Genomic DNA, 27,162 nt, shown 5'->3' with positions numbered 1-27,162 from the left:
TAAGATAGTTGGGCTTTGGTGGTGCCATCTTGCCCTGGTTGTTGATTGCATTCTTACCCTAGAGTGTAGGTATCTTCATTTATGATGAATATTAGGTCTAGGTGCCAGTTTCTGAGTTGGTCTTTATTAGATGGCTGTTTTTCTCTTGGTTTCTGTGTCCTCTTTGGTCTTCTAATCTTGTTGGTCTATATTATGATATGGAGCTGGCATGATATCTGGTCCATCAGAGGGTCTCTGTTCTTCTGAAATATCATAGCTTGCATCTGAGCAGTGAATATCTACCTATGTAGGCACAGGGGCATGTCAGCAGGTGTGGGCGGTGGGTGGGAGGTAGTGTCAGGCTTGGATCTTTTGGATGCTAAACTAGAGACATGAGAGGGTTCCAAGAGCAGGTGTAGCAGGTGGAGCTCTTACCCTAGGCATTAAGACCAACCAGAGCCTACCTTAGTGGCTCTTTAATGATAGCAACTATACTTATACTTTGTTTTGTTTGTTTGTTTGGGAGTTTTTGATGTTGATAAAATTTGTCAACTTTAAAGTGTTAACTTTTTTGATAGTATATTAGTATTGTGGTTTTAACGCATATATAATTTTTAAAAAAACATTAAAATTGTAACATAAACATCTTTTTAACTCAGAGAAGCTAAGCCCATAGGTCCTGAGAGAGCAGTGGATTTTTGATATGAAGAAGAAAAGAGGGGAAAGGAAAGAGTTAACTTCCCAAATCTCTTTAAGAAACGTTACCAGCTCAGTTTTAACCCTTATCTTATGTATTTAATATAATCTGTCTTAGTCAGGGTTTCTACTGCTCTGAAGAGACACCATGACCATGCCAACTCTTATAAAGGCAAATATTTCATGGAGGCTGGCTTACAGTTTCAGAGGTTTAGTCCATCATTGTATGGAAGTATAAAAGCAAACATGATGCTGGAGAAGAAACTGAGAGTTCTACATCTTGATTCAAAGATATCAGAATGAAACTGTGTGCCACAGTAGGCATAGATTGAATGAAGGAAACTCAAAGCCCACCCCACAGTGACACACTTCCTTTAGCAAGGCCACACCTGCTCCAATTCCACACCAACTTCAGCAATGTCATACCTTCAAATAGTACCACTTCCTATAGCCAAACATTCAAACACATAAGTCTATGGAGCCATTCCTACTGAAACCACCACAATATCTTTGGATCTTTGGATGTCTTCTCTTTTTTTTTTTTTTTTTTTTTTTTTTTCTTTATTTTTTTTTTTTTTTATATTTTTTTTTTTTTTTTTTTTTTTTTTTTTTTTTTTTTTTGTCTTAGAGTCTTAACACCAATCTGACACAGGCAAAGGGTTAAGGACATACAAGAAAAAAAACATGTTGAAATCTGAGATTGGAGTACCAAGTCCCATATTCCAGAGTCAGCTTCTCAGCTCTAGCTTAACCAGTATAGAACAATTTGGCAACAGCAGCTGATTTGATTTGATAAAGAGGGGAATTTTAGCCTGATTATAATCTAAATATGAGCTGGTGAAACCAAATGTATAAAAACAAAATAAAAGGAGAAGTGAAAGATACTTGAAGGTAGGAAATATTCTAGTGCTGTTTTTAAAACAAAATCTCAAATGTTTAATTTTACCAAGTGAAGACTCAGGATCCAGAAACTGTGGTTAAAGCCTGCTAGTTCAGAGAAGCAGAGAAAGCACCCAGCTGAACTTCCTACTCCCCTAACATCCAGAAGAAAAAAAAACTCTCTCTCTCTCCACACTGTCTTAAATACCCTTCAAATCAAAGACACTTTCCTGCTTACATATGTTCACTCCCTGTCAGCTTGGTTGCTTACTCTGCCTCTTGACCTAGGGATGACTTTATTTAGCTCTTGGATTAAAGAAATATGTTGTGGATTAGGGCTGAGCCACTCCATAACAAGATTTCTCATTAATTAACATAATCTTGGGTTTCACAGTATGATCAAATATCCTGCAACAGTTCTCCATTTCTGCCTAAAATAAAACTCTTTCTCTAACATCAATAAACTATATACTATCTGGTAAGAATTATATTCACAGTATTTATTCCCTTTGTATTTGACAATCTTTGAGAAAGCACTCTACTATCTAGCCTATCTTGGAGAGTCCAAAGTTCTGTACCTAAGTCACTTTCTAGCATAACTTGCATTTACCAACTTAAGACCATCTTTTTAGACCTTAGTATATCTTCTTAAACCCTAAACAAATTAAGCTTAACTGTGAGATTATAACTATGTAGTCTTCAATCCCATCAGAGACCTGAAAAAATATTACTTGAATAAACAGCAAGTACAAAACAAGCAGGGTCTAAATTTATAGAAAGGCAGAGACTGTTGGCTGTCTGACAGTTACCCATAATTCCTCAGCAGCATTGGAACATCCATCTCTTTGGCCTACTGGCCTAGAATATCTGACAGATTTTTCTGACATCACTCCATGGGCATCTTATCCAGGCACATCCCCCCTTCCCTATGCTGTATGTCTTAGTCCTCTGCTGAAGCTAGAACAAAATAATACATACTGGGCAGTTCACTTCTTAGTTTTGAGTAACAGATTTATTTCTTACAATTTTGGAAGCCTATGGTTTCAGATATATTTGGAAAAGACCTTTTCCTTGTTATTAACCCATCTTGTGTCCTCGAAAAGCAGAAAGAGTCCCTTGGATATCATTCATGAAAGCAAGAATCCCATCCATAACAGTTCTATCTCTATGACTGCTTCCCATATGATATGAAAAGACTTCATCTTTTGACAGCATCTCCATGGCCTCTAGATTTCAACATATGTATATCAGCAGGTTTCACTTAGGTGGGTGGAGAATAAGAAGAAAGGGCAATGGGAAAATATCATCAAGAGTAGCCTACATTGTCTGACGTTTGACCACCATCAAAACTCTTCATTTGAGGTGAACCTTTTTTTCTGCTGAAAGCTAGTTGGGGAGTTAAGGTTCCATCTGCCAGGGCCAGATTCAGCTACCATAGATGCCCAAAGAAGGCTTTTCATTGGCAAATCCTGCCAAACTGCTACTCTAGATTTGAGAGTTGAAGATGGAGACCTGGAAGAGGCAAGCACTAGGACATAGGCTTCCTGGATTTTAACTAGAAGAACTAGAGGTCACAGGCACAGGAGTTTAGAGATTATAGTTTTCTGTGAACATGGCTGGCACTAGCCAGCAACCGCTGGAAAATGTTCCTCTAGAAACTATTTATGACCTTGTGCTGGGAAGGTGGAAGGACAGGGGAGGGAGGTACCCAGAAGGACATGGATCTCCATGGCTATAGTTTGGAGTCTTTTCTAGCTTGCAAGAAAATCTAGGGCAAGAGGAAGCACACCATTTCGGGTACACAAGACCACCTAAGACTCCTGTAGTAAAGACCTTTGATTCTTCACAGACCCAAGCCTTTTCTATTCCAGAGCTTTCCCAAATCTGCCTTTGCCCGGGCTATTGTCCTCAGCTTGGCCCATCATTCTGTTTCTCCTTCAGGCCTCACAGAAGCCTTTCCGAGCTTTCCAATACAATCCCTCCTTTCCCACTGTCCTAGTTTAGTTTCTGTTGCTGTGATAAAACGCTATTCAAGATGTACAGAGGGTCAGGAAATTGAACAGAAGTGTGTAGCAATGGGGAATGAGGAACTGGGGTTAGCCAACAAAAAGTCTCAGACACCAGGAAAGCAAGAGGCTTCCAGGACCCAATAGTGGGTAACATTAGCTGAAATATCCAACAAAGAAGAGAGAGAACCTGTAGAGATCATATCCAGAGGTTAGGCACAGCCCCTGGTTGAGGGATGGGGTCACTCACCCTTCTCAAAATTCTAACTAAGAATTGCTCCTGTCTAAAGGAAATACAGGGACAAAACGTGGAGCAGAGACTGAAGGAAAGGCCATCTAGAGACTGTCCCACCTGAGGATCCATCCCATATGCAGCCACTAAACCCAGTCACTATTGCTGATGTTAAGAAGTACTTGCTGACAGGAGCCTGATATAACTGTCTCCTGAGAGACTCTACCAGAACCTTACCAGTACAGATGTGGATGCTTGCAGCCAACCATCGGACTGAGTATGGGGACCCCAATGAAGGAGTTAGGGAAAGGACTGAAGGAGCTGAAGGGGTTTGCAACCTCATAGGAAGAGCAACAATATCAAACAACCAGCGCCCCCCGCCCCCTAACTCCCAGGGAGTAAACCACCAACCAAAGAGAATGGCCTTATCTGACATCAATGGGAGGCAAGGCTTGGTCCTGTGAAGGGGAATGCTAGGATGGTGAGGCAGGAGAGGGCAGCACCCTCATAGAAGCATGAGGGAGGGGTGGGTTAGGGGGTTTTTGGAGGGAAAACCAGGAAGGGGGTTAACATTTGAAATGTAAATAAATAAAATAACCATTAAAAAACACTATCCAAAAGCAACTTGGGGGTGTGTGTTTATTTGGCTTATAAGTTACATTTTATCATTCATGAAAGCCAGGATGGGAACCTGGATTTGGGAACCAACACTGAAACCACAGAGGAGTGCTGCAGACTGGCTTTCTCCTATTAACTTGCTCAGCTTGTTTTCTTATACAACCCAGGATTGCCTGCTCAGCGATGGTGGGTCCAACAGTGGGCTGGGTCCTCCTGTCTCAAACACTAATTCAGAAAATGCCCACACAGGTGGCCATAAGCCAATCTGAGGGAGGCAGGTACTCACTTGAGTTTGTGTCAAGTTGAGCACACCTAACATTATTCTCAAGATACTGTTTGCCCCAAGCTATTCAGCAGAACTTATTAGTCCATAGTTGGATGCTGACAGATAATCTATGTCTGTTTCTTTCCCACTAAAATATACACTTCAAGAGAATAAAGCTCATATGTTTTTAATTATTATTATATCCCTATGTATTTATTCAGGATTCTGTAAAGTAACAGAATTTACAGAATTAATCTACATATAAAAGGGATTTAGAATAACTTACAGTCAGTGGTTCAGCTAATTCAACAGTGGTTGTCTACGAACAGAAGGTCCCAGAATCTTTGAGTTGTTTATTCCACACAGCTGGATGTCTCAGCTGGTCTTCAGAATATGCCAAAATCCCAAAGAAGTAAGCCTTAATGCCAATAAAGAAATGGACTTGCTTGTAAAGCAAGAGCAAACAGGCACAGAGTGAAGCTTCTTTTTTTCACATCCTTATATACACTTCCAGCAGAAGGTGTGGCTCAGGTTAGAGGTGTGTCTTCCTACCACAAAAGATCTGGATTAAAGATGTGTCTTCCCACCTCAAAGATGTGTATAAAAAGTGGAGCTTCCTATTTCAAATTAAACTAAAACCTCTCATAGGTGTGCCCAGCCATTTTTGGATTATAGTTAATTCTATATGTATAGTCAAGTTAAAAAACAAGAATAGCCATCACAAGTCCATCCCTTGCAAACTTGACACTCAATCATATTTTCTTTATGTCATGATTCATTTCCAAAGGAAAACAATCAGGTCATAACTACATCTAAACTTGATATAAGTATCCCATGTAAAATTAATTGCAAATACATTACATATTTAACCAGTCAGACAACTGTATTCCTCATACTGTATATCTCCCATACAGCTGTTTAACACATAATGAACTTAGAATAGGCAGCAATGTCCCTTGAAAACATTCTTTTTAGTATCTCAAACTTAAATACGATAACCATTGATACTGATCTTAGCTGATGTTACATAATATGATAAAAATTAAGGGAGACAAACACAAATATCTCTACAAATACATTTTTAACAAAATATGTTAAACAGAAGCACTCAGACCAGTTATAATCCTCTTTTCTGCAAAGATCATGTGACTTTACCTGGCCTTTATTATTATCTTCTTCTAGCATCCATCCTGCATTTTCTCCACCCTCAAAAAGCACCTCAGCAGGTCTTGACTCTTTTCCTGGAGGAGTAACCCAGACTTTCATTTTTGATTGGTTTGTGCCTTTTGTCATCTTGCCTGGATTAGATTATTGTAGTTTCCTAAACTTTAATCATGGGATGTGATTAGCACCAAGAGGTACCCTAGATGATTTTTTGCACACCAGACATAATCTTTCTTACTTCCACTGTGGAGAAGCAATTCAATTTCTCCATGGTAATCTGGATCAATCATCCCTTTTAAAACTGTTATTTTTTCTTAGCCTATTGTTTTAGGGACATCAGAAGCCCAAGTGGCTACAGGGAAGTGTGAGCTTCCTGTTGAATGAATTGTTTGTTGTGGCTTCTGGTAGGAATGCTCTTCTCTCTGAAACCAGCACTTCTAAGCCAGCAGAACTTGAGGCCATAGGAATAGGAAGCAAAATTTTCCTAGTGGTTCACTAGAGTTGATAGTGAGTGGAACTTTACACTTTCCACTCCTTGATTCCTGAACCTGTGGACCCTAGCTATGGGAGAAAATGTGCCATACATCAAATGCTGATTCAAAGGATATACCACCTTCTGGAGAACCCTGTCCCATTCCTCTAGGCTGCTGCCATCTAATTGCTGCTGTAACTTTGTTACTAAAAATAAAAATGATATTTTATGCTTTTCTCAGGATTTTCTGCTGCTTCAGGATGTTGGGGGAATATAGTAATACCAGTGTATTCCATGATTGTTGGCCCATTGCCACATTTCACTTGCTGTGAAGTGATATACTTGGTTACAAGCAATACTATGTAAACTACCATGATAGTGAATAAGGTATTCTTTAAGTCCATAGATGGCGGTTTTGGCAGAAACATTATGTGCAGAAAATTCAAACTCAAAATCAGAATAAGTATCTAGTCCAATAAGAACAAAGTATTGTGCTTTCTGTGAAGGAAGTAGTTCAATGTAGCCAATCTGCCACCAAGTTGTTGAGTGATCATCTGGAGAAAGGTGCCATATCTTGGCTTCAGGATTGGTCTCTGATGCTGACAGACACTTAGTAGAAGCTATAGCCAGGTCAGCCTTGGTGAATGAAAGACCATGTTGTCAAGCCCATGTATAATCCCATCACTGCTATTATGGTCACTTTGTTCATAGGCCCATTGATGAATGACAGAAATGATAGGAAAGAGGATGACTGTCCGTGGAATGGCTCATCCTATCTACTTGATTTTGAACTCATCTTCAGCCAAAGTCACCTTTTGATGAGCATTTACATGAAACACTAGTATCTTCACAACCATTGTCTATTGGGGAGAACTATCCACACATTTCTTCCATATATAATCTTTTCCACCAATTTTCCAATTATGTTCTTTCCAAATCCCTGACCATCCACCCAATTCATTGGCTACAGTGCACTAATCAGTGAATAATCACACATCTGACCATTATCCTCCCAAACAAAATGTCAACAATGTATAGTGCCTGAAATTCTGCCCACTGTGAAGATTTCCGTTCATTAGTGTCTATCAGGGTTATCCATTAAATTTGGTGCTTCTTTCACAGCTATGGGAGGGACTAGGTACAATGACTTATTCTTCACCTTAGAAGGTGTATCTCTGCACACCTCATACTACTGGACTTCTAAGAATTTCACTGAAGTAGAAGGCCCTTGAATTTTGGTTAGATGTACTGTCAATCATCTGATGTGCATTTTTTACCAATGAGTCTAAAGTAGTTGCTACCCCTGCTCACTTGGACCAATCAGCATAATACTGTTAATAAGTGAAACAATGTGATATTTTATGGAAGAGATAGATTATCAAGATCTCTTCTAATTTATGATACAGGCCCAGATAGTTAATATATCCTTGAGGTAAAACTGTAGAGGTATATTGCTTGCTTATTGTGGTCCTTATGAACAGGTACCAACAAAAGGGCATTTGATAGCTCAATAGCTACAAATCATATACCAAGATGTATCAATCTGCTCAAGTAAGGACACCACACCTGATATGGTTGCTGCTATTGGAGTGACCACCTGATTGAGGTTTTGACAGTCACTTGGCATTCTCCATGATCCATCTGTCTTTCACACTGGCTACAATGGAGAGTTAAAGGAAGATGTGGGAATCACCACCCAAGTCTTTCAGGTCCTTGATGATAGCACTAATTTTTGCAATTCTTCTAGGAATGTGATACTATTGTTTATTCAATATTTTCCCAGCAGAGGCAACTCTAAATTCTTCTATTTAGTCTTTCTGTCAACAATGGCAGGCAAAGAGCAAAGCTTTCTTCTTCCATGTCTTTATATGGCTTCCAGCAGATGTGTCCCATATCAGAGGTCTTCCCATATCAGAGATCCAGATTAGAAGTAGATTTTCCCACTTCAAATTAAGCAAAAATTCCTCACATGTGGGCTACCTATTTTGGGGTTTTTGTTAATTCCAGATGTAATCATTGTCAGCCATGTATAGCAATCACACCATAGCATCTGGACCAGTCTTGCCACATAGAGGTCTGTCATGAGTGCATGTATAAATGAGTAAAGTGCTGCTCAAGGGAATTAAACCTGAGGAGTCCTTAGAACCTGTAGTCTCACTAGTAAATATTTAATGGTGTCCACCTCTGTACATGTTATGAACTTTACCTTAGGAGTCTAAATTGACAGGTATAATTCTCCAGCCCTTCCCACAGCAGCCCCACACAATGATCACCCAGGTCATTCAGTTGCAGGTCTAGCTCCATGGTTCTGGGATTTGCCATGATTAATGGCTGTAATCAGGTCCTGGCAGCAGCTGGATGTTAGCACATAGTCAACAAGACTGCATGGGAGAAGCACACTTTTGTTTTTTGATAGTTCACTGTTCTGAGTAGAAGGGGTCAGGCCTTCTTTTTGGTAAGAGAAATGTTCATTAAAGGAAGATAAAGGCTTACTTTACTTGTAGTAACCTCAGAGGTTAAATTTTCTTCTTGCAGATAAGATGTTTCCCAGGATTTAGTCCAGCCTTTTATCCAGTTCTGTTGAGATTCTCATGAATACTCTTACCTATCACATCAATCTTCCATGTATAATTTGCTCAATGTCCAATGAGTATAGCTGGGTTTAACTGTTAACCACATTGGTCCAGGCAAATAGCCAGAGTCAGTGGGTGTATGATGCCCTGATGGTTTCAGAATTGAAGTCACTGTCAGGCCATGAGATAAATCAGTTAGCTTCTAGTTTCATATCTGAAGGTGAAGGAGAATGTTACAGGTTTTTAGGATCTAAAGGTTTTTCCTTGGTTCTATTTTGTAGTCTGAGCCACACCTGCCCCTGGCATGATGTACTGGCAGTAATACACTGTCTTGGGTCTGCTTGTCTTATTTAGGTGAGTAATTTCATGTTTCTCAGAGCTGAGCTTCTAGACCAATGGTACACAGGCAGGAGCCCTATGTTCTGCTGTTCTCGGTGCTATGGGAGCCCCCAGCCTCAAGATCTTAAGAACAACCAATCTTGTATTTTAAGAGTTATCCTAAAACAAATAAAGCCAGGCATTTAGTATGGCACTTGAAATTTCAAGTTGCACTTGAAATTTTAGTGCAAGTGAAGTCCATAGAAACAGACATCTGTGTGGATGGCATCTGAATTGTAAATAAAATATCCAATAAAAAATAAATTAAAAAAAGAAACAGAGAGCTGAGTAGTAGTTATGGGGAAGTTAAGACATGCTATTCCCAGGCCAAGAGCTCTCTTCCTTCCTGCTTCAATTTACCTTCTCCATATTATTTATCCTCCTTTCCCCATACTGTCTCAGGAAGTTTGATCCAATGGAGCCCTTATAGCTCCCAATTAGCTAGTATAGTTCCCTGATTAATATCAGTCTCTCTCACACTCCCTGTGAACAGAATCCATTTCACCTATCATAGTGAATCTAGCATCTGTCACATGCATGGTAAAAAGTGCTCAGTGAATATTTGATGATTACAAACACAAAGTGCCATCCTAGACTCAATGTCTTTTACCCTCTGCCCATCCTTCTGTATTTTAGGGGAAAAACCAGGCTGGACTCATTAAAAGGTCTTCAGATGGCAGTCAGGGTGTATCAGGATACTATCATAAAATTATTGCATACTACTAAACAGCTCATTGAGTTCCATTTAGGTCTAACTCTACCTGGCTTCCACATCAAGAGTGGAGAAGAAAAACTGCCTATAGCATTTGTGATAGAGTCCATCTGAACCTGAGAAAGATTGAGAAGGACAGGAAAGAAATGATCTCTGTGTGTGCATGATCTGAGGTACGCAGCTTTCACACAGCAGACTCTGTCTTACTAAGCATCAATCTACAATGTGCTAGCTCCAAAGTGGACCAGCTTGACCACTTGCTACCATCAACTTGTCTCTTTCACTGTGTGGTAACTTATCTATGAATTTTAGCACAGTATGCTGTGTGCTAAATCATGTGTATGTCTGTTTCTGCCTTAGTCTGGGTGTTCCTCAGGAGCATGGACAACTAATTAGCATATTTTCTTGTTAATCTACAGTGCCAAGTACAGATCTTGGGACAAAGAAGGATCTTGATAATTTATACATCCTTCTTTCCTTGGATGTGAACATACTTTCTTTCCCTTGGCAATGAATTCCTGAGTCCCAGTAGCCATAAAAAAAGTAAGAAACAGAAACTGTTGGAATGTGCTTAGATGATGTAGTTAAGAATGACTCTGTGGTGAGATGTTGAACTTGGTCTTAAGCACTGTGGCCATGTTGGCTCACATAGAACCCAACACCTTCCAAGGACAGAAGGTTACAAAGAAGGTTCACAGACAGCAAAGAAAATGCAATGGGAGAAAATGTCTTCAGCCTGAGTGGGAGAGGATTCAGGGAGTGATGAGTAGACCTTACCTCATATAACTCCTGCTCACTTATTCTCTTCATTCTCTCACACTCCCTAAGTGAGCTCATCTGCTGCCAGGTTTCATTTTGAACTTCAGATGTGTATTTCTTGCTTCTTTACAGATACTTCCACTGTAATACCTTAGTAACTCTTTGACTTAATATGTCCTTATATGTCCTCATTCCAAAATTATCTCCCATTCTAGGTCTACAGAGCCATGCAGAGGCCACAAATTAGCAGTCTTCACATAGAGATAGCTGTGTTTCACTCTGTCTAGGTTGGATAATCAGGACAGACAGGTTCCTTCTACCCAGAAGATGGTGAGGACAACAGATATTGCAGTCACCTAAAAGCCCAAGTTTACCAACTTCAGATGCATAAATCTGATAACATCAACCACAAAACAGCTCAGGGTAATAGAAAATGCTTGTAATAGTGAGTTCTAGGCTAGCTTATGTAGGAGTAGCTAAGGTGGGGGGGGGGAAGAAGAGGAAGAGAAGGAGTAAGGAGAGGAAAAGGAAGAAGAGGAGCTAGGGAGAGCAGAGAGGTAGGAGCGATGGAGAGCCACGCAGGTATGGAGAGCAGTCATGAGTAACAACTTTTATTTAGAGTTAGCTAATTGGGAAACAACTCTCTTTGTATGGGCATATTGTTATTGAGCATTACCAAACAAATACAGCCTTTGATCAATCTTTAAGCATTAGAGTCTCATTTTCCTACTGGGCCCGCATGGATGGCAGGACGGTCTGGGCAATGCCCAACCTTGAGGAGACAGAATGGAAGATTGGCAGAGCCATTTCCCATGGTGGCACTGCTGGTGTTTCTGGCTGGTCATTTCTAGCTGCAGCACGCATGTGGCCTTTGGCCACAGAAGATGGTGGCTGAGCTAGACAGAGCCACTGCAGCTTAGATAGTCGGCTTCGCCAGCGGCTGTTTTAAATATTTTCTGCAACAAAGCGGCACACCAAGTTCAGCACAAATTCACTAGAAATTTAAGTCTATTCACCTGAGAGTAAAAGTTGTATTTTTTTAAAAGAAAGTGAGTGAGTGATTGGCACTGATAGGAGTCACGTGACTCCTAGCACGGGAACCTGAACAAAAAACTGCAGCTGAACTCCCTGTTGTTGGGAAACACAGGTTGCTTTTTGTTAGGAAAAGAAGAAAGTAGCTGACTCTAGAGTAGAGAGTAAAGTGTCTGTGAATTAAAGTTGAGATTATTTGTTTTTAAGATAGATTTAGAAACAGTTTTGTCCAATTGACGTGGGAAATCTTGCCTGCAGTTTGGAACAATGATAGATAGTGATATAAAGATAGATGATACAAAGTTATATTGCCTCACAGGAGTCTCGGGTTTTGTTTAAGGTGGGCCCCACAGGAATTCTGGGTTCATTTCCTGCTTGGCAAATTAGGGAAAGCCTAAGAATAGGTACATACAGTACTTTAGTTAAGATAGGGAAAATTGTCACTGACTCTAGAGTAGAGAGTACAGTGTATAAAATAAACCATTCTAGGCAGAGAGCTGAACAGAAAGATAGTTTAAATCAGGTGTGTTTAAATGATATAAAAGTAATATTGCCTCACAGAAGACTCAGGCTTTGTCTAATGTGGGCCCCGTGGGAATTCTGGGGTGTGATTTTCAGTTTTGCAGTTATATTTTTCCTCTGAGAAAGAGGTCAAGATAAAGGTTTTTCTGGTTACTGGTTCAAAGATATTCTGTTTAGGGAAAAAGATTCTGTCTGTGTGTTTTCAGAAGAGACAATTAAGATATTTCTGCCTTCCAGGATTATATGGATTAGACATGACAGAGGCAGACCGCCAGAAGACTAGATTCTGGAATTCAAACAAAAATTATCTTGATACTAAAATTTGTTTTGAGAATTGTATATTGCAGAATACACAGCCTTGGTGTATCTATTCATCAAGCAAGCTGAGCAGACCTGCTTGAATCTCTGATGTCCTGGAATTTCAGCTGGATGCAGTTAAGACACAGACATCAGAGGCTTATCAATTTACCCTTCCCCTGCCCCTCTTCTAATATCTCAACACCCAAATTCAGCTTGAAGAAGTTAATTAAGAGTTGGCACCCCTATTCCCTGGGTTTGGGGACTGAGGTGGTTAATATTGGGCTGTCTTTCTAGGGAAAAGTAGTGGTTTTGTTGGAACAGGGAGGAATAGCTAGGATTTATTGCATAACCATAACCTATTAGTAGAAATCTGTATAATTGTTATTAAGCTGAAGTTATAATTTCTTAAATGGTACAAAATTTACTTTGATTTCAAACTTAAGGTTTTCATTGGTACAAGTTTCTTATTGATATAAAAGTGAGATTAATATTGTTACTCTCATAGGCATTGTGCATATATAACACATTTAGGAATACAAGGCTTAGACCCAGTCCTTCTTTAACTTTTTTTAAAACTTATTTGAGATGGTTAGCTTGTGAGTTAAAGGCCTATAGCAAATTCATGGCTCTGAGCTTATTGTTAGGGTGCTTTCTATATTTTAATTAGAAATAGCTGAGAGGAGTTACCATACAACAGTCCAGATTGCCTAACGTGGATAGTTCATTTTCAAAATGTCAGAAGTCCACAGAATTGACATTACAAACATTTCTGTATTAATGTTTATTTTGATTATAGTCCTGTCTACTCCTGATAGCTTCCCTGTCTTGGATTCTAAGAAGAAACTGAGCATCTTTGGAGTTACTCCAGTTGTGATGAGACAGCCACTAGGCAAGACTTGCCTCTTTTCTTTCTTTCTTTCTTTCTTTCTTTCTTTCTTTCTTTCTTTCTTTTTTTTTTTTTTGTTTTGTTTTGGGTTTTTTGTTGTTTTTTTTTTTTTGTTTGTTTTTGTTTTTCGAGACAGGGTTTCTCTGTATAGCCCTGGCTGTCCTGGAACTCACTCTGTAGACCAGGCTGGCCTCGAACTCAGAAATCCGCCTGCCTCTGCCTCCCAAGTGCTGGGATTAAAGGCGTGCGCCACCACCGCCCGGCGCCTCTTTTCATCTACAGACAAATTACTGTCCAGAAAAGGACACACTTGCAGAATAGTTGACTGATTATATCTGCCAATACAAAGTAATCATCCCTTAATAATTCTGCATCACTAGGTCTGTCAGATGATCCTGGGCCAGAAGGCTGAAGATCAGATGCTCCAATGTTTTGAGGTTTAGGGACTGTCCAGGTGTTCAGTGGTCTCTATAAATTGGCTAAGTTTTAGAAGCTATGCTTTGTGCTTCCCATAATTTCAGTTAATTCAGTCATTCTGGATTTCTGACAGGGTTGAAGACTTACAGTCTCATAGCCAACCCAGGCTATTTACTTTGAGAGAACATATTTGAGAGGATGGTTTCAGCTGACATTCGTTCTGAAAAGCCAAGGAAAAGCTAGGTTCAGAACGAAGTCTTTTAGTTAGGAGAGATAACAGAGGTTCTGTTTAGTCAGCAAAATGATGGACTGGGTATTAAGTCTATTTGTACCTTACTGATACAAATTGGTATAGTTATGCTCTAATTGTATTTTGAGAGAAAGAGTTTTTTTTTTTAAAACAGGAAGTTTTGTTGTTGTTTTTTTTTTTTTAAGATTAATGGGCACCACTTTAGGTGCCACTTTGTTGTAGTATTTGTGATTTAAAAACGGCCTCCAGTCAGGCTGACTATCAATGCTGTGGCTTCTCTGCCTAGCTCAGCCACCATGTTTCATGGCCAGAGGCCACATGTGTGCTGCAGCTAGAAATGGCCTGCCAGGAACAACAACAACCCTGCCACCCACAAGATGCCAGCATGGGAGATGGCTCTGCCAATCTTCCACGTTGTCTCTGCAAGGCTGGGCATTGCCCAGACCATCCTGCCATCTACATGGGCCCAGTAGGAAAATGAGACTCTAATGCTTAAAGATTAATCAAAGGCTTTATATATTTGGTAATGATCAGTAACAAGATGCCCATACAATCAGAGGTGTAACTCAATACCCAACCTAGATATACCAACTACATTTGACTGCTACAGACAAGCGATCATCAGCCTCCATGTCCCCTACTCTCATTTTATATCTCTCCTAGCTCCTCCTCTTCCTTCTCCTCTTCCTCTCCTTCCTCTTCCTCTTCTTTTTACTCCCCCCACCTTAGATCCTCCTACAAGCTTAAGTTACAAAAGTTCAGAATGTGGCTTAGCATTAGTACTTCCCTCGTATTTTCCGGGTTTGATCTAAAGTACTACAAACAAAACAAACAAACATATCAAAATAATAAAAGAGGAAAAAGTGGCCAAGAATGATTGAAACAAACAATAAAAAGAGATTTTATTCAAATTTTGGTGCATATTTAATATTTATATGGACTGAAAATAAAAACTAGAAATGTATTATTCTAAAAGCAGGAGGCTTTAATATAAGCCACATACACGGAAATGCTCGCTTTCTGTTTTCAATGCTTTGATACCTTCCTGGGCTAGTCTTTCCCTTCTTGTGACTTTGGTCAGTCTTCACCTCAGAAATCTTTTGTTTGATGGTACTCCTTTCTGGTCTTCTTGCCTGTGTGTCTAATTCTTGCTCTCAAGTCCCATTTGTAGCTGAAGACTCTCACTTTCCTATGAGGTTGCCTCCAGGATCCCAAGACCACTGTCTTCTCCAAGTTCTCTGTTTTTGATCTCATGTCCTGGGTTCTTCTCATCTTTACCAGGCCTCTGCCTCTTCCGTATCTGCTCTTCTGAAGGCCCAAGAACAGGCCACTCTTCCTTGAAGCATTCATATCCAGACCCTTCAAACAACCTGCCTTGATTATAATCATGAACATCTAGAAAGAACCTGAAATGGCCAAGAAGAGAATTGCTCAATCTGCCATGATACTTTTCCTTGGGAATAACATGGTGCTATTCAAAATGGTATTGTGCTAGATTTCACAGTACCTGGAAGAGGCAGCCTTGGTTTAAGAAAATAAAGGTGAGTATAAGATACAATATATTGTTGTACTGTATATACTTTTAGAATATACATTTCCAGTATAAAATATATAGAATAAAAGCTAAATGGTATACTTTGGTTCATTTCTCCCCCTGGCTATGGATTGAACCCAGAATTTTAGCATGCCAGGAAAGTACTATACCACTGAGTTACGTCCTTAACATGTGCTCTTTTGAGACATGGGTACACATTATATTCCAGGCTAGAGCACAACTTCTGATCTTTATGCCTTAGACTTCTGAATTTGGGGTGATAGATGAGTACTACCAAGATTAGCTACTCTCGTTCTTAATGGTGTCCCTTCTGAGAAATGAAATTGTGCTTAATATTAATTTTTATTACTTTGGTAATTGATGTATTTTCACTTTTCTTCAACAAATATATTTTGAATTCATACTAATCATGTAAAGTGAGAGTCATTGGGACATCTTCAAACACATGTATAATGTTGTTTGGTCACATTTATGCTTTCTGATCCATTTCCTTCTCTTTTCTTCCTCCTTATCTCTGTCCTCTTCTTTAATACCCTATCACTAGTTTTCTATCTTTTTTAGGAGGAAAAGGGAGAGATGTTATGCTGTCTAGACTGGTCTTAATTCAAGATTTAAGCAATTTTACTTTTTTTCTTCCTGAGTGGTGAGATTACAAGTAGCTATAGCAAGCCCCACTGAAATGCAATTTATGATGAGAACAAATTCTAAATTTGAAAATATTAGAGGTGAATGAACAAAACAATTCTGAGACTCTCTCCATTTCTGGTCCAATGTGTGAATATTCCTTTCTCTCATATTATGCTTGTATTTCTAATAATGCAGGTATCACAACCTATAGTAATTGTTGGATGGATTCCAGCATTCAGCATAGCTTTTGAGCTTCTTGAGAGATCAATTGTATTTTTCCTCTTGTGCTTTGTAGGTCCTAGCATAAGCTGAATAGATATTTATGGAATAAGTCATGTAGAGCGGAGAGAAGCACATGCTGATAATATGTGAGCAGTACTGCAACAAAGGCAGGGAGCACAGAAAAGGGAAGGTTAAAAAATTCAGAATGAGAGGTTGGTGACACAGTGGTGTCACTGACACAAACAGGAAAGCCATATTTGCAAGGAAAATTATAGACTCTACCTGATTGATATTTATTCTGAGTTCATGGAACATCTTAGAGCCAAGGTAATTTTCATGAGGGTAGAGGAGAGATATGCCTTAATAATTTGGATGAATTTCTCAGAAAGAAAGCATGCCAAAAGTCTGTTTGACTCTTTTGAGAGTAAGAACAAAGTGAACATCACTGTGAAGATAGAAGCCTCTCAAATAGAGAATGTGGATAATTCTATTAGGGATAGAGGGAGACGAATTAATTCACATCCTTACCAAACTGCTCAGCATACAGGCATGGGCATAAAAATGTGGTCAGTTTACAATGTGATATTGGAGACCTGTATCCTACTGCCTTAGAACCAGCTAAGGGTGCTGCTGGTGCTCGGAACATATCAACTCATGGAATTCACAAGGAAGCTGGAGAGAGGATTGTGCCTAGATACTCACAGACCCATTCTGGGGGCCATTGGCATTTATTCCTGCTGTCCACTACCATTCAGCTGAAGCCTCTTCACATGGCAGCACAATTTAATGTGGAAAATGATGACCATGAGCTCTATGTCTATCTGTTTTACCAGGTTCTTCAAATACTGGGTGTGCCATATCTGTCTGGACATGCTCCCTTGTTCCTTGAAGATTGAGTATGACCTGCGTAAGGAGCTACTCATCCTGTATCTCATAGAGACAATGGAGCAAACCCAGATAATATGGTTCATGGGGTAAAATTTCCCCCAGATAGCCTTATAGCAAGTCCAATGATGTCTTCCAAGGCAACCTGCATTTCTTTCACTCTCTTCTTATTCAAAAGACTGAATAGAAATCACATAGTGGATGTTTCAAATAGGCTACGCCTTCCACACAACCTAGCACTGTTTTCACAATTATATTTTGAAAACTGTTACTCATTTGCTTACACTCTGAAACATAGGACATTGCTGCAAAGAACTCTTAGACACACAGGTGGTTAATGCTATAACACCTAGAGCTAGACTGCTTTTGAAGGGCATTCATCTTCATGAAAGTGACAATGCCAGTCTCATGTAATCCTTAATTTCTCAGGGTCCCTTTTCATAATATCATCTCAGCAGCCAGAAAACAGATACCACTTATTTGTCTCCCCAAGGGGCTAATTTGGCAGGGTCTGGGACAGGTTATTCAATCAGAGGAATGTGGTGGTCTGTGAGGTCAGGAAAAGATATTCCCCACAGACTATCTGCTCCTTCAGGCAAGTGAATACAACCAAGACACCAGATATGGGGTCTAGAGCACTGAGTTTAATTCAACCAATCTCATAAGTTCTGATAGATTGTTTTTTTCTGCAAAATATTTGTTCAAATATCCCTTCCATCCAGATGCAGAAAAACCCAATGTAGATGCTCCCCAAATTAAATTAACTGTGGAGCTATTTTTTGAGCCATGAGCAGCAAGGCAACTTCAGGAAGAATGGATTTCACCAGCAAATGACCCAGCAGCAGGATGTGGATGGCTCCAATGCAGACAGAGCTCAGGATTCTTCTCCTCAAAGATCCATGCTGGCTCATCTATGCCATCCAGGATGAATAGCAGCTTCTCAGGGTGAGATAGCATCTGCCTGATGGGAGCTGTGGGCACATCCTGGCCTTGTGCTATGAGCTCAGCCAGACTCAGATGCTTGTACTAAGCCATCTCTTTGCAGCTGAAAAAGAGGACATGCTGGAAGTGATCCCTGTAGAGCCACAACCCCAGCCCCCCAGGACCCCTCACCTACCTGGCCAGTGTTGACTTCTCAATCCTAGCAGCCCCTCTAATATGACTAATGAAGGCTCTTTCTGGGCACCTGGATTTGGGCCAAATAAGTCTTGGCTCTCAATCGGATGTCCTTTCTCCTCTACTATATCCTGATACCAGCTTTCCCCTACCAGGGACCTGTTGGCTGTTTTCCTTCTGCCTACCTCCCCTCCCAGGTCTTCCTCCAGGGCTGCAGGCTAACCACTGATTTTCCACCTCCACCTATAGTTTCTCTTGCCAAACAGTTTTTTTTTTTTTTTTTTTTTTTTTTTTGTTTTTTTTTTTTTTTTTTTAATGAGAGCAAGTAGCCATATTCCTTGCTTCACCAGAATGGTGAGATTTCTAATCCTTCACTGTTGACTGGCTAAATCAGAAAGTTTTATCCTAAGCCATCAGATTAGGATATACAATGTCTGTTCTCTTATTCTGAAAATCCCATTTCAACCTCTGACTCATGTCCTAGATACATTTTGAAAAGCTTATCTGTGTTCCATTGGTAAACCCAAAGTGGCGTCTCTAGTTCTTTCTCTCTGTGAATGTAGTTCTTGTTATTTTCCCCTCCCCCAAGATCTACACACCTGGAATACAAGTGTTTGATTGTACTTTAATTAACTCCCTCCCACACACACCCAAGGAATAAAAGATAATATGTTCTTCCAATTAAACAAACACAATCTAAAACTGCCCAAGTACTAGAAATAACTCCATTGTCCCACCCAGATCATTTCCCATTTGTTTTATACTTCATATGGAATATTAAAAAAACTGTCACTCCATTCCTTGCCCCTATCAATATAATCATGTTACATATTACTTGAATGCTTTTAAAAAAATGATAATTATATATTTTGGAAAGAATGGCCAACTTAGCAGTCAAACTCAGGACAAATGGCTGAGGTGCCTCAAAGTAGACTCTGGCCACCAGCCTCCTTCAGTCTCTATCTGTTACAGATTTATCCTGGCTGGGATATCCCCCTACCCGGTCACCCTGAGCTCCCTACCAAGAGACTGTGCAATCCTAAACCAAACTGATGATTTGACTCTCCTAAGACACCTATAGATCATTTGTTTCTGCTGCCATCTGCCACCCACCAAATTTGATTTAATTTCCAGAGTCCAACTCCTCAGCTACTTCTCTTCTCCATCTGCTACTCCTTGACCACTCCATAAGAGTCTTTCTGGCTCTTACAGCTTTCTGACCTGCCTGGCACTTGTCTTGCCCCTCTTGGTTCTGGCCTGCTACACCTGTCTATCTGTCTACACTCATATGGGACACATCTTTCTACTAAAGATGCTTAGCCTTTCAACTTTCCTAAAAGCCCCAGCTGCTTTTTCCTCTCTTTATCTATTGAATAAGTGTCGCCTTGGAACTACTTGCTTTGTCTATTACTACAGAAGCTACGCTAGTGTACCGAGAAGCTCCTCTGCCCTGCTAGGCCCCAAGTTACATGGGAAGTAATGCCTCTCCTTTGTGAGTCAGAATCCTTTTCTCTGACAAGTTTCCCATTCCACGTGGAGTACTGTGGATGAAAATTCTTGTCACAATCACACTTTATTCACCTCAGCTCAGCTCCATCATAGACCTTCCTCTCATCTCCCCTTGGCAACTGCAGCCCAACCTGTGACCCTCTGAGACCCTTTCCTTGTCTCCCCCCTCTATGAGAAGCCTGCAGTCCTGAAGCTTCTCTAGACCTACCTAGGCTACTATAGTATCTCTCAGCTTCTATCTGCATGCAGTCCCACAGCTTCTGTTCTCAGCTCCCTCCTGAAGTTTCCTCTTCTCCCTCAGGCAGAACACCTATTCTTTGTGTTACTGTTACCTCTCAGATCTCTCCTGCAGTCCTATAGCTTCTCGAAGCCCATCTGGATCCATCACTATGCTCTTTTAGCCCCCTCTTGGAGCATATATGAACCTTCCACCTGTCAGTGCTTCATTTTGTGACCCCGTCGTGAGAATTCTGGAATTTTGGTTTCTTTAAAAACACAGAGGTATTATAAGACTATGTTTTCATTTTAATTCCAGGTGTGGGGATGTGGCACTGTTTCAGACTGTCTGAAGCAGCTGACTAGGATTTGCCTCATGCTCTAGCAGAGGTGGGTTTTTCCAGCTGCATAGGTAATGTTTGGAATTCAGGGAACTTTTTAGAGAGTATATAAATGTTAGAGCCCCAAGAGGCAGATCACTGAATGACCAACAAACCACCTGAACAATCTCTGAACCCCTAAAGGGGTTGGTAGTAGTCATGCTCAAAGAAGAATCAAAAAGGAAAAAATTAGATTCAAGGACCTCCCTCCCCCCCTCTCCTTTATTCTTCTTTATCTTTTATCTAGTGATAGGGAGTGAAACTGGAGGGATAAAGGGTTGGAAAAAGAAGAATCCACAAAGTAGCTAAGACCTGCTACATGACTCTTTCTTCTTCCATGGACTCAAATTTTATTAAAACCTTGCTATGTTATTACAAACAGCTTGGCCTCAGTACAGCTCAAGGGCCAAAAGAGATATGTTCAATTTTAAAATTTCTCATATGTTAACAACTTCTGCCACTTCCCAAACAGATGATCCCCAAATATGTTATACCTACACTTGCTCTTCTCTATATATCCAGTCTCTTATTTCTAAGATTTTTCTACTTCCCACTCTTTTAAAAATCTTTCATTTTTATGATTTCTCTGCACTCTGCTCTCAAAAAACATCTCTTAAGACTATGCTGTAAACTTTATCTCGGGATTTATAAAGTTATTGGGTATTATTTAAAAAACTATAAAAGTTTGTAACAAAATGAAGATCTTAAGATAACCACATAGTATAAAGTGAATAAGGCAGCACCTATAAAAAATTTTTAGTCCTACTGAGCCCTTGGCTTATTGTTGTATCTGCTTTTTAGACTATAGATAGCCACACCACTGTCAGGAAACCCTGCTGCTAAGGTTAAAGCAGATGTTATTGGAATAACCTGAGGTCAGTGCAAAATGGCAGACTCCCTTTCGTCAGTGTGGCTTCCTCTTCTCTACCTGGGGGATCTCAGACTCTACTGTCTACCTAAGGAACATCACATGAGATTCCTGGAATGCCTCCCCATGTTACTGAAGCATCTCAGTACCTTAGCCTTCAACCAACGATCTTTGCCTACCCTGGCTATTCTCACCCTCTTTTCCAAAACTATATAACCCTTGGTTCACCCTGAATAAAGTGTACATACAAGCATACAAACTCACCCCAACTAAAAAAATATGCACAAGCTGAGATCATTTAAAAGAGCTGTTTTACTGGAGATTATTGGAGAATGTCTTCTTTCTCTATCCTCTCACTGCAGCATTCACTCCCATCTCGACTGGGATCCTATAACACTCCACATGTAATGGGCTCCATTTCATCCATTCAGTCTAGTGTACAGTGGTGTCTGGACACCCTAAGAGGGAGGAAGCAAAGCACTAGGAACATAGCTGGACCCCAAAATGCATACCACAGCTGGTCCCCACATGGGGTCAATGGGACTTACATTTTTAGAAAAAAAAAAAAAAAAAAAAAAAAAGTGAGTTCCCCTAGTCCCAAGCAGCCTCCTGGCCTTTCGAATCAGCCCAAAGGCCTAAGCCTCCACACTCTGAGAACAGGCAAATGTTTTTCTTACTTTATTTTCAGTTGTAGTCATCATGTGGATTTAGGTACATTGAGATGACATCTGAATGCCTTCTGGCCAAATCTATTTCTGATCTGGCAGAATGTTCCTAAACCTCTGTCTAAAACCCAACAGCTCATACCAGCATTGGTGAAGACCTCCCTCCTCTCCTCTCTCATCTAACTTCACACTCTGACTCACAAAGTCCTAACTTCTAGCCCCTTTGGCTGGGTGCCACCTAGATGACTATGCCTGTCTTTTTTCCCTTTCTACTTTTCAGGAATTAAAGAGACAGAAAGTTGCACCCCTCCTGATGCCACCTGCTGGGCTATGGTAGTGCAAGGCCAGGGGGCAACACACAACAGGGACTCACATGCTAGGAAGAAGGACCTCCCCACCCAGAAGGTCAGGCATGAATGGCATCTGAGAAGAAAGGACCTCTCAGGCAAAGTTAAATGCTCTGAGCAGACTAAACACATGTTAACTGTTGCTTCTCAGTTCAGATAAAACATAAAGCTGCAGAACCTAATACTACAAAAATAATGGGTGGAGTCTTCCTGCTGACATAGCCTGGAACAACACAATTCACTCCAAACTTGGAATTGTTATGCTTTTTTGTCTAAATTTTGTTTAAATACATGTTCTTCTCTAATAACAGGAATACCTATAAGGATGTTCATACTTTTAACACAAAATTGTTTACAGATTGCAAACTATGATAATACAGACACATCTTAAATGTAAATTTAAAAATTCTTTTAAGTTTCAGAAACTTATCTTGGATCTTGTTAATATAAGGGTCTACAAATTTACTGAAGAATGGTACCCTAGACTCAAATAATATGTAAAAGAAAAGAGTGTTTTATTCTACAGAAGTCCAAGATGGTAGAGTCTCTCATTTCAAGATTAAAACAACCAAGTGAGCTTGCAGTCCCGATTTAAAACACATTAGGGGATTCTGGAATAGGTGACCTTTATCTTGCTCCATCTCTAGGAACAGTTATTCCAGAACTAGTTATTGAGCTATTTAAGGCATATTAAAATATAAAGACTGAGTGTGTATCTTTCATTTGGAAACAAAGCATTGAGGAGGGTAGTGAACCTACCACCAGGATTTCACAATATTTATTTCAACAGATGTATGTCTAACTACTTATATCCTTGATAACTGCTCAATACCAGGCATCTAGAAAATTTAAATAAGTAACAACATATGCTTAATAAATACATATATTTTATAAATAAAGTTTATAAATTCCTAAGGTTTCCTTAGGTTCACAGAAATATTTGTCTAGCCTCTTTGTCTTTGCTCACTTTACTAAGTTTTAGCTATTTGGATAAATTGAGTCATACAAAAAATGATATTTTATAATGGTATACCATAAAAAAGTCAAAATAGGCAACTTTCCCAGTAGTGCAAAGCAGCTAATTTAAGTGCAAAGCAGCTACTGATAAGCTGCTTGGGGCTCCGCCAGGGTGTGGAGAGGTATCAGTTGGAAGGTCCCACGGGGGCAGGGCTTGAAACCCAACATCGCCCCACAGGTTGTAGACTCTTGGTTAGGGCACTCGCTTGGCTGACTCGCTTGGCAGCTTGAATAGCTACCTTGAATTGGCAACCTCCATGGCTGGAACGTAAAGAAGCCCTCCACGGAAGATTAGGCTGTGGCTCCTCCACAGTTCTCCACAACAGGCCCCAAAGACACAAGGAAGTCCATGGTTTAAAATATTTATTGTCATGGCAGATGGAGAATGAATCTGGTTGTACCCTTCCCCCCACCCCATTTGTCAGGGTGGGCCTGACTTAAATAGGGAGAGAGGAGGGTCTGGGAAAGAATGCTTAATTGGCTACATCATCTGGCCTTCAGGTATCTCATTAATATGGAAATTAATATGGAAATTTCTTGAGGCTGAGGCCTGTGGTCATTCCCTCTATCTGTGCTGGGTGACACAAACCTCTCAAAGGGAGGGGCTGTGGAGAAACCAGGGGCCCAGGAACAAAGCCAAACACCTTCTGTCCCATTAGGGTCTGGGGTTCGAGGCCTGTGCTCGACCAGGTGCCCAGCTGCCTTCCACAGCCCACTGCCCCACAATCATGGACTACATTTATGGTTTAATGTTTTATTTTGACACCAAGGATCTTTAATTAAGTCTTCAACTCAAGTTTTTAAGGCTGAAAATTAACAGGGATAAAGCTATAGAGTCTTAATTATATAAAAACCATTTTGTAAGCTTCTATGTAATAATTTAGTGACAAGCTTTACTTAGCCTCCTGTATGTGTTTTGAAAGTTAAGCCTAAAGCAAGTAACTAAAAACACATAAAGTGTATTAGCTCATACATAATAGATAATGGTGTGCAAAGTCTTCAGAGATCTGCTGATTATGGCATTTAAAATGTTTAATAAAAAGACTTCCCATAATAGACAGAAATGCCAACTCCTACCAGCATCCCCAAGGTCTCTAAAGAAGACAGATGGGGCACTGATGACTTCATTTAGATTGTGGTAATGCTGGCCATTGGGAAAAACTGCCCCATGCCTTGTTTGTTGCCAGGGTTGTGTACATACTGTGGATACTGTTGGATTGACTGCTCTACTCCCAAGTCAAGGTAGACTAATCTTCCCAAGTATCTAGTCCACAGGAAAATCCCTCAGGCTTTCTGGGACTGGTAGCTGAAGGCTCATGGTGCCCTGTGTGGTAGCTAAAGATGTAATTCTGTCCTGAATGACAATGAAGACTGACTACTCCCTCAGATGAAGCCTCCACGGTGGCCTAGATAGTGGATAAGTCTTTGTTATTTTAATTGATACTTAGGCTATTTGAAGTATGTTACCTGCTATAATTTATCCTTCTCAAATCTCTGACAATGTTGAAGGTTAGGCTACTGTATGTAGCTTTGTCAGTTTAACATCAGCAAACATACCAGCTCTTTCCAGAGGCTGTGGCTGAGTTGTCAATTAGTTTCATATATAAATCAAGGTTCTCTTTTTCTAGACCTGCTAGGTATCCTGCTGAGAAAGACTGGCACAGACAGTTTTTCTTGGTGGAAGACTTCAAGCTGATAAAGATAAATCCATAACACAGGTTTTAAAGTAGCATTTTACTATTCCTTTATTTACAGGAACTTGCATTGTAATGACTGCTTTCAGTAATCAACAACCTGTGTCTCATGGTGAGTAATTGGGTAAAAAAAAAGTGTATAGCTTATGTAAGTTATGAAGGTCTAAGACAGTGTTCTCTGGTGTGTAAATACAAGTAATAAAGGTCTGAGGATGTAAAACCTTAAGTAAGTGGTGAGGGTCTAAGAAAGCATTTTTATAGTATGTAAATGCAAGTTGTAAAAACCTAAGGAAATCACTTAAGATATGTAAGAAATAAAAATGTTTCAGACTTCTTTCCCTCTCTATACTATTGTTATACTAAGACTTGAAGAAGTTTAGAATTTTAACATTAATCAATAGAGTTTGATAAGTTATTAATCTGGCCTTTGTAAAATACTAACTATATCAGTCACAAGCTCAAAAATTTAAACTTCCTTAGGTTGTCTTCTAAGCGTAGTCTTAAAATTGGTTCTTCGAAAGTTCATGAAAGCTTCAGGGAGTTGACTTGGATATACCTCTGGCAGGTCAAATGGGCTCCAGATAGGTATTCTTATCTATCAACAGCCTACATTTTCTCACCTGCTTATTCCTGGGGATGGGGTCTTGGGACTCCCCTCCTCCATTTACCAGGACAGTGGACCTGGAATTTTCAAGTGTATATCCAAGATAAAAAATTCCCCTAAGCTCCTTAATTTTATTTTCTGTCTCTAGTCTATATCTGTCCCAAAGATTTCTAAATCAACTGAAGCTTGATTCTTCTGACAGAATTTCTAGTTTTGGCCTTTGCATTTCAAATTGTTCCAAAGTAGCTAAACCTAGGAGTTTCAGTCTCACAGATGGTTCCAAAGTGGCCTGCACTTCCCTATCCCCAAGTAGTCCCATAGAACCCAGGAAGCAGTGAGCATCAAGCTAACAGATGTCCCCCTGGCCATCCTTTGATCATTATTCAGGTGGCCATTGTTTAAGCCTTTCTGAGCCCCCAACAATGATGCCCTAATTTCAATCAGAAGTAGTTATAGAAAAGGCTATATTGTCCTTTACCATCAGCAAGAAGGTTGGATGTTAGGTCTCAAACTCAGGACAAAAGGCTCAGGTGCCTATTTAACATATAAAAGCAGATTCTGTCCACAAGTCTTTCTTGGTCCCTACCTGTTACTGAACCATCCTGGCTGGCATACCCTGCCCCCTACTCTCAACCTCCCCAGCCCCTTAGCCTCACTGCTTTTCCCCCAATAGTTTTTCCCTATAGAACCTGGCCATTTTGGTAACCTGGTCTTTTTTATCTCTTTGCCTCTTGGCCACTGCTCTTGGTTCCCATTCTCCTGAACTCTTGGTTTCTGGCTCTCTCTCCTCCTCTTCCCACTATCCTCACATGGCCTTGTTCAGTTGGCTGGTCATGTTCATTCTGGGCCATTCCAGATGCCTCTTTACATGCTCTCCTGCATATCTACAATAAACCTTCTCCTTGTCAACTCCTTAGGAGAAGTATATTCTCCCTCTCTTTCTTTCTTTCTTTCTTTCTTTCTTTCTTTCTTTCTTTCTTTCTTTCTTCCTTCCTTCCTTCCTTCCTTCCTTCCTCTCTCTCTCTCTCTCTCTCTCTCTCTCTCTCTCTCTCTCTCTTTCTTTCTTTCTTCAATCCCAGGTAGGAATAATTATTTCCCACAGAAATCTCCTAATATTAGTGCAGTGACCCTCCAGCAAGTGGAGGCTTTATATAAAGAAAAGATATTTAGCATTAAGTGTATTTATTATTATTAGCATTTTGTATAGGTTCTGTCCCACAGTTACCTGGCAACAGCCAGGTATGCCTGACTCACTATAAAAGGGACTGCTCGCCCTCTCCCCTCTCTCTTGTCTTCTTGCTCTCGCTGTCCTTTTGC

The 27,162-nt window shown here is 40.2% G+C and overlaps 2 pseudogenes; both read right to left on the bottom strand.

Annotated features, from left to right (window-relative positions):
• Nucleotides 1-17,732, bottom strand: part of LOC117710280 (NACHT, LRR and PYD domains-containing protein 1b allele 4-like) — a 41,339-nt pseudogene extending 23,607 nt beyond the window's left edge.
• A 452-nt stretch (nt 17,733-18,184) lies between these two features.
• The window catches only part of LOC143433729 (NACHT, LRR and PYD domains-containing protein 1b allele 4-like), a 33,209-nt pseudogene continuing 24,231 nt past the window's right edge, over nt 18,185-27,162 (bottom strand).

The sequence above is a fragment of the Arvicanthis niloticus genome, chromosome 6 (assembly GCF_011762505.2).
Source record: "Arvicanthis niloticus isolate mArvNil1 chromosome 6, mArvNil1.pat.X, whole genome shotgun sequence".
NCBI lineage: Eukaryota > Metazoa > Chordata > Mammalia > Rodentia > Muridae > Arvicanthis > Arvicanthis niloticus.
This window is presented reverse-complemented; position numbering and strand designations above follow the sequence as displayed.